This window comes from Callorhinus ursinus, unplaced genomic scaffold (genome assembly GCF_003265705.2).
Source record: "Callorhinus ursinus isolate GAN/ISIS: 27379988/994484 unplaced genomic scaffold, GSC_fseal_2.0 scaffold5, whole genome shotgun sequence".
Taxonomy (NCBI): domain Eukaryota; kingdom Metazoa; phylum Chordata; class Mammalia; order Carnivora; family Otariidae; genus Callorhinus; species Callorhinus ursinus.
The window spans coordinates 35,113,766-35,125,063 of record NW_027397067.1 but is presented as its reverse complement, the minus strand read 5'-3'; positions in this window follow the sequence as shown (position 1 = coordinate 35,125,063).

The window sequence follows — 11,298 nt, the reverse complement described above, 5'->3', positions numbered from 1 at the left end:
TTTTAAAATTTTGGGATACAGTTTCTTCTAACAGATCAAAATATACCCTAAATCTCTAGTGTATGGCTTTGTTCTAGTCTCCTGCCTGATCACATTTTCTCCCTTTTTTTTTTTAAACCTCTTCTTTCTTTTTTCAACCAACTTCTTATCTTATCAATTCCTTTTATAAAATCTTTTATAATTTTCATCTTTATAGTCATATTCCCTCCAGTCATTGTATTAATCCTTATTTTAGTGCATATGTAAGTTTTTCTTTCTTTAAAATTTTGGGAGGCACTTTCTTCTAACAAACCAAAATACACCCAAAATCTAGGGTGTGGCATTGATCTATGCACCAGCCTGATCATATTTGATCATATTCTGTTTTGTTTTGTTTTTGTTTATTTTTTATCTCTTTCTTTTTCTTGTTTCTTTTTTTCTTTTTTCTTCCTTTCCCTTTCTTTTCCCCCAGTTTCAGGTCTTTTCTGATTATTTAGTGTATACTTTCTGAGGACCTTGTTACCCTGTTAGCATTTTGTTCTCTCATTCATCTATTCTCCTCTGGACAAAATGACAAGATGGAAAAAATCACCTCAACAAAAAGAACAAGAGGCAATACCAACTGCCAGGGACCTAATCAATATGGACATTAGTAAGATGTCAAAACTAGAGTTCAGAATGATGATTCTAAAGACACTAGCTGGGCTTGAAAAAAGCAAGGAAGTTATTAGAGAAACCCTTTCTGGAGAAATAAAAGAACTAAAATCTAACCAAGTCGAAATCAAAAAGGCTATTAATGAGGTGCAATCAAAAATGGAGGCTCTAACTGCTAGGATAAATGAGGCAGAAGACAGAATTAGTGATATAGAAGACCAAATGATGGAAAATAAAGAAGCTGAGAAAAAGAGAGATAAACAACTACTGGATCACAAGGGCAGAATTCGAGAGATAAGTGACACCATAAGATGAAAAACATTAGAATAATTGGGATCCCAGAAGAAGAAGAAAGAGAGAGAGAGGGAGAAGGTATAATGGAGCAAATTATAGCAGAGAACTTCCCTCATTTGGGGAAGGAAACAGGCATCAAAATCCAGGAGGCACAGAGAACTCTTCTCAAAATCAATAAAAATAGATCAACACCCCAACATCTAATAGTAAAACTTACGAGTCTCAGAGACAAAAAGAAAATCCTGAAAGCAGCTCAGGACAAAAGGTCTGTAACCTACAATGGTAGAAACATTAGATTGGCAACAGACCTATCCAAAGAGACCTGGCAGGCCAGAAAGGACTGGCATGATATATTCAGAGCACTAAATGAGAAAAATATGCAGCCAAGAATACTATATCCAGCTAGGCTGTCATTGAAAATAGAAGGAAAGATAAAAAGCTTCCAGGACAAACAAAAACTAAAGGAATTTGCAAACACGAAACCAGCCCTACAAGAAATATTGAAAAGGGTCCTCTAATCAAAGAGAGAGCCTAAAAGTAACATAGACCAGAAAGGAATACAGAAAATATACAGTAACAGTCACCATACAGGCAATACAATGGCACTAAATTCATATCTTTCAATAGTTACCCTGAATGTAAATGGGCTAAATGCCCCAATCAAAAGACACAGGCTATCAGATTGGATAAAAAAAACAGGGCCCATTGATATGCTATCTGAAAGAGACTCATTTTAGGCCCAAAGACACCCCCACATTGAAAATGAGGGGGTGGAAAACAATTTATCATGCTAATGGACACCAAAAGAAAGCTGGGGTGACAATCCTTATATCAGACAAATTAGATTTTAAACCAAAGACTATAATAAGAGATGAGGAAGGACACTATATCATACTTAAAGGGTCTATCCAACAGGAAGTTCTAACAATTGTAAATATCTATGCCCCTAACAAGGGAGCAGCCAACTATATATTCACCATGACCAAGTGAGATTTATCCCTGGGCTGCAAGGTTGGTTCAACATCTGCAAATCAATCAACATGATACAATACATTAACAAAAGAAAGAACAAGAACCATATGAACCTCTCAATAGATGCAGAAAAAGCATTTGACAAAGTACAGCATCCTTTCTTGATCAAAACTCTTCAGAGTATAATGATAGAGGGTACATACCTCAATATCATAAAAGCCATCTATGAAAAACCTATAGCGAATATCATTCTCAATGGGGAAAAACTGAGAGCTTTCCCCCTAAGGTCAGGAACACGGCAGGGATGTCCACTATCACTGCTGCCATTCAACATAGTATTAGAAGTCCTAGCCACAGCAATCAGACAACAAAAAGAAATCAAAGGCATCCAAATTGGCAAAGAAGAAGTCAAACTCTCACTGTTTGCAGATGATATGATACTTTATGTGGAAAACCCAAAGGACTTCATCCCAAAACTGCTAGAACTCATACAGGAATTCAGTAAAGTGGCAGGATATAAAATCAATGCACAGAAATCAGTGGCATTCCTATACACCAACAACAAGACAGAAGAAAGAGATATTAAGGAGTCAATCCCATTTACAATCACACCCAAAACCATAAGATAACTAGGAATAAATCTAGCCAAAGAGGCAAAGAATCTGTACTCAGAAAACTATAAAATACTCATGAAAGAAATTGAGCAAGACTCAAAGAAATGGAAAAATGTTCCATGATCATGGATTGGAAGAACAAATATTGTGAAGATGTCAATGCTACCTAGAGCAATCTACACATTCAATGCAATCCCTAACAAAATACCATCCACTTTTTTCAAAGAAATGGAACAAATAATCCTAAAATTTGTATGGAACCAGAAAAGACCCCGAATAGCAGGGGGAATGCTGAAAAAGAAAAGCAAAGCTGGTGGCATCACAATTCCGGACTTCAAGCTCTATTACAAAGCTGTCATCATCGTCAAGACAGTATGGTACTGGCACAAAAACAGACACACAGATCAATGGAACAGAGCAAAGAGCCTAGAAATGGACCCTCAACTCTATGGTCAACTCGTCTTTGACAAAGCAGGAAAGAATGTCCAATTGGAAAAAGACAGTCTCTTCACCAAATGGTGTTGGGAAAATTGGATAGCCACATGCAGAAGAATGAAACTGGACCATTTCCTTACACCACACACAAAAATTGACTTAAAATGGTTGAAAGACCTCAATGTGAGACAGGAGTCCATCAAAACAAGAGGCAACAACCTCTTCGACCCGAGCCGCAGCAACTTCTTCCTAGAAACATCGCCAAAGGCAAGGGAAGCAAGGGCAAAAATGAACTACTGGGACTTCATCAAGATAAAAATCTTTTGCACAGCAAAAGAAACAGTCAACAAAGCCAAAAGACAACCGACAGAATGGGAGAAGGTATTTGCAAATGACATATCAAATAAAGGGCTAGTATCCAAAATCTATAAAGAACTTCTTAAACTCAACACCTAAAGAACAAATGATCCTATCAAGAAATGGGCAGAAGATATGAACAGACATTTTTCCAAAGAAGACATCCAGATGGCCAACAGACAAATGAAAAAAAAGCTCAGTATCGCTCGGCATCAGGGAAATCCAAGTCAAAACCTCAATGAGAAAACACCTCACACCAGTCAGAATGGCTAAAATTAACAAGTCAGGAAATGACAGATGTTGGCGGGGATGCGGAGAAAGGGGAACCCTCTTACCCTGTTGGTGGGAATGCAAGCTGGTGCAGCCACTCTAGAAAACAGTATGGAGATTCCTCAAAAAGTTGAAAATGGAGCTACCCTACAACTCAGCAATTGCACTACTGGGTATCTACCCCAAAGATACAAATGTAGGGATCTGAAGGGGTATGTGCACCCTGATGTTTATAGCAGCAATGTCCACAATAGCCAAACTGTGGAAAGAGCCAAGATGTCCATTAACAGATGAATGGATAAAGAAGATGTGGTATATATATACAATGAAATATTATGCAGCCATCAAAAGGAATGAAATCTTGCCATATGCGACAACGTGGATGGAACTGGAGGGTATTATGCTGAGCGAAATAAGTCAATCAGAGAAAGACATGTATCATATGACCTCACTGATATGAGGAATTCTTAATCTCAGGAAACAAACAGGGGTGCTGGAGTGGTGGGGGGTGGGAAGGATAGATGGCTGGGTGATAGACGTTGGGGAGGGTATGTGCTATGGTGAGTGCTGTGCATTGTGTAAGACTGTTGAATCACAGACCTGTACCTCTGAAACAAATAATACATTATATGTTAAAAAAAAAAGAAGAAGAAGATAGCAGGAGGGGAGGAATGAAGGGGGGGAATCGGAGGGGGAGATGAACCATGGGAGACTATGGACTCTGAAAAACAAATTGAGGGTTCTAGTGGGGAGGGGGGTGGAGGGATGGGTTAGCCTGGTAATGGGTATTAAAGAGGGCATGTTCTGCATGGAGCACTGGGTGGTATACGAAAACAATGAATCATGGAACACTACATCAAAAACTAATTATGTAATGTATGGTGATTAACATAACATAATAATAAAAAAATAATCAAAGGAACAATTTAGTTGATCTAAAGCAAATTTTATTTCACACTTCATGAAGCAGTCTCCACTCTCAAGAGTCCAGAGAATTGCAAAACAAGGAACAGGGCTGCAGTTTTTACAGAAAAAAGCAATCAGGGAACAAGGAAAGAGTATTTGGCTTTAGCTGATTGGCTGGAGTTGCATATCTGACCTTATTTAGAACAGGAAATCATTACTGATTCTTGGCAATCAACCAGAGATTGGCTTGTGTATATACTATATTTCTGGTCGAGAAGAGCATTTACAGGAACATGAGTTATCTAAGTTTCAGTTTGCTGATGTGGTACCTTGGGCTTCATTCTGAGTCTAGAAATTTATTTCAACAAATCTTAATTCCCAGTACCTCAAAATGTGGACTTATTTGTAATTAGAGTCTTTACAGAGATAATCAAGTTGAGATGAGGTCATCAGGGTGGGTTCTAATCTTGTATGAGTGATGTTCTTATAAAAAGAGAGATTTTGGACATTCAGAGAGGGAAGACAATGAGAAAACACACGGAACCATATGACTGGAATGATGCATCTGCAAGCCAAGGCAGGGATTTCCAGGAGCTAGAAGAGGCAAGGAAGGATTCTCCCCTAGAGACATCAGATGCTTGATTTTGGACTTCTAGCCTCTGTGAGACAATAAATTTCTGTTATTTTAAGCCACCCAATTTTTGGTCTTTATTACAGCAGCCTTAGGAAACTAATGCACTACCCATGCTTCATCACATAGCATAGTTCATAATATCATCTTACTCCAACTTTTTAAAAAAAATGTATCCTTCATCCCATGCCACCCTCTTCAGGCTGTTGTGCAAAGTGCACCAAAAGCCCCCATGGGGACCCATCCTCAGCCTTGCAAATTCCTTCAGGTTTGCCTTTCATGTGTGTGCTCTAATAACATTTCTTCATCAGTTCAATCTTCTCTTACACTTTTTTTTCCCCCAAATTGATTCCCAACCTCAGTTTGGCTTCTTTCACAAGTAGCTCAATTCTGGATTCTTTCCCCCTCAGCTCTGTCCTCATTTCCTCTCTTCAGAACATGCCACACAAAGTGGTCCACTGATTCTATGAACCATAGCACACATTCTTATGCCCCTCACTTTGCTCACAGCCAGATCAGAAAACAGTATCATAAGATGACCGGATATCATCAGGTAGACTAATAAAAATTTTCTAGATAACTGAACTTATACTCCTAAGCACCAAAACATTTTTTTAATTTTTCACCATTTTGTTCCCAAAGTATAGATAGATAGATGATATAGATGATAGATATAGATAGATAGATGATAGATAGATAGATAGATAGATAGATAGATAGATAGATAGATAGATGATAGATACATGATAGGTAGATAGATAGATGATAGATAGATAGATAGATGATGATAGATGATAGATGATAGATAGATAGATGATAGGTAGATGATGATGATAGATGATAGATAGATAGATAGATAGATAGATAGATAGATAGATAGATAGATAAAATAACAGAAACTGCTGAATAGTTTTTGGTTTGTTGATTCAGGATTATCATTAAGAACATCAATTATTCTATAATAGCGCCTTTAGAAACCATTAGGGTGTATAATCCTATCCGAACCTATTAAATGGACTCATTATTTAACTTCAGAGAATTTTTTCTGATTTTAACATTTTAAAAGTTTTCTGTCAGTAATTTCTGGCATCTGTTACTGTGGCAACTTTTCCCCTTTAATTTGTTCCTCCCAACCATCACTGTCTAAGGATATCAGTTAAACTGGCCCCAGCAACAGGCAGATTTAATCTCAGTCAGAGAAAGCTGCCTCTCCCATGGGCACCTCCTACCCATGGGAGCTCATATCCAATGACAGATAAATAGGTAGATAGGTAGGTAGACAGATAGGTAGACAGACAGATAGATAGATGTACAGGACAGAGAGAGAGATGATACATCATCATTCAGGATAGTTGGCTGGTTATTTGAGAAAGGAGTTTGCCTAAACATCCAAAATATCACAACTCTTGCTGTATTTCATTATATTTGATGAACTTATCTTTTCAAAACATTACTACTGTTATGTGTTCTGAATATTCCATGTTGTTTTTCTAAAATTCTAAAACCACTGTCTTACATATTTAAAGTTTTTAATTATTAATAATTTTTGTTGTGATTTATATAAATGTGCTGCTTCTTGATCAAATAAGAATTAATTTTGCTTTTGCCTTAACTGGCAATTTAATTAAAAGGATTTCATCACAACGAGTTTTATGTCAGCTGTTTCTTAGCAAATTCAACTGAGTTATAGTTTTCCTTTTTTAGAGATTTTATTTATGTATTTGAGAGAGAGCACGAGTGAGAGTACAAGCAAGAGAGAGAGAGAGCACATGCACCCACACACACGAGTGGGAGGAGGGGCAAAGGAAGAGGGAGAAGCCAACTCCTCAGTGAGCAGGGAGTCCAACATGGGGCTTGATCCCAGGATCCTGAGATCATGATCTGAGCTGAAGGCAGATGCTTAACCGACTGAACCATCCACACACCCTTAGTTATATATTTTTCTCTTACATCTCTCAACTGGTAACTGGGGTTATGGAATTTATCTCTAAACTTGAGTGTACATCTTTCTTGGGCAATTAAAATGAATTGTGTACTGAAAACTTGCTGCCTTCTACTTAGCCATATTGTGGCTTCACAATGGGATGGAGTAAAAGACTTGACACCATCACTATTATCCTATTGCAATGCAAATGTTTTGAAATAACCCTCACCAATAATATTTTTCTTAGTCAACTGCTCAAAAGAATAGATCACTTGCTTTTAAAAGTTCTACATACAATTGCATGTAATTAGGTTCTAAAGTTTCTTGAGCATGATGATAATGACAATGATGGTCATAAGTATTTTGAGAGAGCTCCATGGCAAGAAGAGAATAAGTGAGGTTGTATTACCATCAGTCATCGCTAAGAATCTACCAGCAGAATATGAATCATTTAAAAATCTTAAAAAGATCTTCAATATTATACTTGCTTATTTCATATTAAATTATACTTATTGAACTAAAGTCAAGTCTAAAACATGTTTTGAGCCCCAAATTTAGAATGTCATATCTATTTTTAAGTTTTAAACGCAGATACTCTAGGGAAAATATCATAAAGATTCTTCAAAGAAAAAAAAAATACTCCAGTGCAGCCTTGACTAAACACTGACAAAGACTGTCAAGCTGAACAGTTGACTGATGATGACCCTAGTTGAGATGTCTGTTCTCAGCTATATTTTCAAAACCATCAAAGTCATTCTGCAGTCTCCTGGTAAATTGTCAAATCTGTCTGGAATTGCTGTTAGGTTCCAGCTATATCTGTCTATTCATGAAAAGTCAAAAAACTACCAATAAACTTTGGCCTTTGAATTTGAGTTCTCATCAAAGAAAAGTCGTTGTATATTTTTTCCTTCCTAAGAGCATTTACCCTTTTAGTGAAGTGCCGGAATTACACTCTACAATAAAAGCAAATTTCAGAATGAGTTGAAAATGTTAGAACAGATAACTGAGACAACTAAGAATTCAACGAATATACAATTTTAAGTTACAAGAGACATCTCATGAGACTTACAGTTTTAGAATTACTATTTATGGACCAACTGATATAAGAAGCATTGCAGTACTCTTCAGCACCCAAATATTTCAAGTATAAAGATGTACTTAAGAAGTACCTAACTTAAATTTGAAACTACACAGAGAGGAACTAAATACTAAACCTGATAAGTCATTTTCTTTTCCTCAGTTTAATTCAATTCAGGGAACATTATAGCATGACAGTTCTGAAGTAAGGAGCAGAATAGTCATCAGAAATCCTACCTATGGAGTGAGATGGAGGAATCAGAGAACTTGCAAGATAGGCCACAAAGGAATGGGGGCCCAAACAAGAGTCTCCACAACAAAGATTCAAGGAAGTCAAAGAGAATTATTAACCAGTACAAGGCACCCAGAGCAAAAAGGGACCCAAGACTTCTGAAGAAACTTATTACAACCAAGTTCACAATGGTCTCTGTACATACACGCTAGTCGAACTGGGGCAGGCTCACACATTGACATGATTCCTGATCCCTTGTGCAAATGCAATACTGAAAAATATTTTATTTTATGATATCATCTATGGCTACTATTGGAATAAATGAAAAGATCAAAGAGAATGATAGCTCGAATTACCTCTGGGTATCAGTTATATACATCACTTTAACTATATGAACTCTCTTCTTTTGTATCCTTTTCAGTGTTTGCAACATACAATTCTGATCCTGGGAGACAAAGTAGCTTTCCTCCAATTCCACACAATATTCTTCACACAGGAGTAAAGGTCCAGAATAACTTTGTTAAAATGGAGAAGTTATTATTCATGGATGGTTAAGCATGTCCCCAAACAATCAGATAAGGGAAGTATTTCTTAAGCCAATTACTATATGATTGCTTTCATAGGTGAATATAAACACAGAGAAACATAAATAAGCATCTTAGTTTTCAGAATAATGTGATTAAATAAGAGATATAAACTTCCCATAAATAATCTTAGCCCCTGTTAATATCTGTGCCTTTTAAAATTATAATCATACAACTTTTTTACAGAAAAATAGAGAAAATTAAATCATGATTGAACTTTCCAAAAGTCATCACTACCTCCTCCTAAATACACGAGTATATATAATTTCCCAAAATTACAATTGTTCTTTAGGTGATCTGGTGTTTTATGCCAAAAATTGAACTGTCAAAATAAACACCCCTAAGAAAGAAGTGAGTATGAATTTACAATCATCTTATTACTTCAAAATTGGAAACAGGCTAGGTCCTTGGGTTTAGTGGAGTAGGTCATGGTTATGAAATTTAGCTATGGTGTTAGAACAAATGACAACCAGGTTAGAACAGTTGTTAACTGAATTCAGACAATTAGTAGATAAAAACACACAACTGAAATCAGAAATAGTCAAAAGCAGATAAGGCATGGAGAGAAAGCTAGAATTAAAGTTAAAAGAACAGAATTCACTGCAACCCAAAGAACCAGGGGAGGTACAAAAAGGGTCACAGGAGAAATGAAGGGAAAAAAATAGCTTGTTCTCTGGGAGAATAATCATTCTGAAATGATGAGGACAATCCATGACCTTTATCTTTGGAGACCTAGGCCTAATTGGACTGATCCACTCTTTCTCTGAAGGATCCCTAAGGGACAAGAGAATAATTTCCAATCTTTTAAAGGCAGTTAGGGCCACATCATCTTGCCTAAATTTTAGAGAATATATTTTATTCTCTGTTCTGTCCCCAGTCCATAAAACAGTGCCTGGCAAATAATAAACAATAAGTATTTTTACTTATCACATCCAGAACTCATCAGAGGTATCTATGTCTTCAAGAGTTCAAAATTGTCAATGTGCCTTAGTTAACTAATACAGCAATAGCATATAATGCATATATAACACTTTAGAGTTTTTGAAACATTCTCATCAATATTATCTAATTTGACCTTCACAGACATTCTGAAGTAAATACTAAATATAATGATCATCCCATCGATGTGAAAAACAGGCTCAGAGAGATTGAGTGACTTTTTCAATCGATTTAGAGTAAGTAGAGGAATTGGAATTAGAAATTAGAGGTGTTGGTTCTAAGTGCTGTTCTCATATGGTAGAGCTCAGATGTTCAAAGTTTGAAAAAATCCCACTGATTTTGATTCTGGCAGCTGAGGAAGAAAGCATATATCCAACCTCCTATAAGTTCTCAAACACTGGCCACATCCTCAGGCCAATATCAAATACAATGCAGAGCACAAATAAGATGCTTAGCAAATGGAAACAGAATGTTAAATGAATATAGTTATTTGCTAAAAAGAGTCAAAGAGGAAAATAAAAGACATGAATTTAATCTAAGATAAAAAATAAGATGTGACTATAATATGATTTCCAGAAAAAATGAGTGAGAAAGAGGAAAACAAGAGACCATTTATTTGCTAACTGAAGGTACAGAAATTCTACTTGTCAAAAACTACCTAATTTCCCGCTATTAAAGAGCATCAGAAATTACCTATTAAAAGAACTGAGTTTTAAGTAAAAATTTGAAGACTATTTGACCAGAAACTTAAAAACTAAACTTTTTATATTAGATTCTTTCTTTCTGATTTCAAGTTCAAAAAGAAGATACTAGCAAAGTGCTAGAAGATTGCAAGTTCAAAAAGAAGATACTAGCAAAGTGCATGAAGATGGTTATCTAAATTTCAGGACAAATTGAAACATTTCATAAGACGTGTTTGGGCAATCTACTGAAGAGTTGTTTTTCTCTATCTAGCCCTATAAGATATTCAACGAAAATGTGTTCTATGGCTCCAAGAGAAAAATAAATAGAGAGGTATCTCTACTTCAAAATAGGGAAGTTCCAATATCTCTCCTATTCCCAAACATATGGTCAAGTCCAGAGCATATCACTCCTCTGACATTTCCTCTGTCCTTGCTATTGGCTAGGGTAGCAGCATCCATCTAAACATAAATCCAGACCATCTTTGCCTAAAAGTTCTCTGGACAACTGAAACTCTGGCTGCCTTTCAGTAGAGCATGCTCACCAAACATCTACCTTGGGTAATATACACATGAAGCTCCACCCTGGAGGCAAATGTGGAAGTTGAGAGATATATTCCCTCTGATGGTTTGTACACAAAAGACCACATTATTACTACTTTCTAACCAAAGTTTTTCTTACTGCTTCTGTACTCAATAAGAAGCTACTCCTTTGCTAAGGCCATTAGTACTTTTATATCATCTGGATAG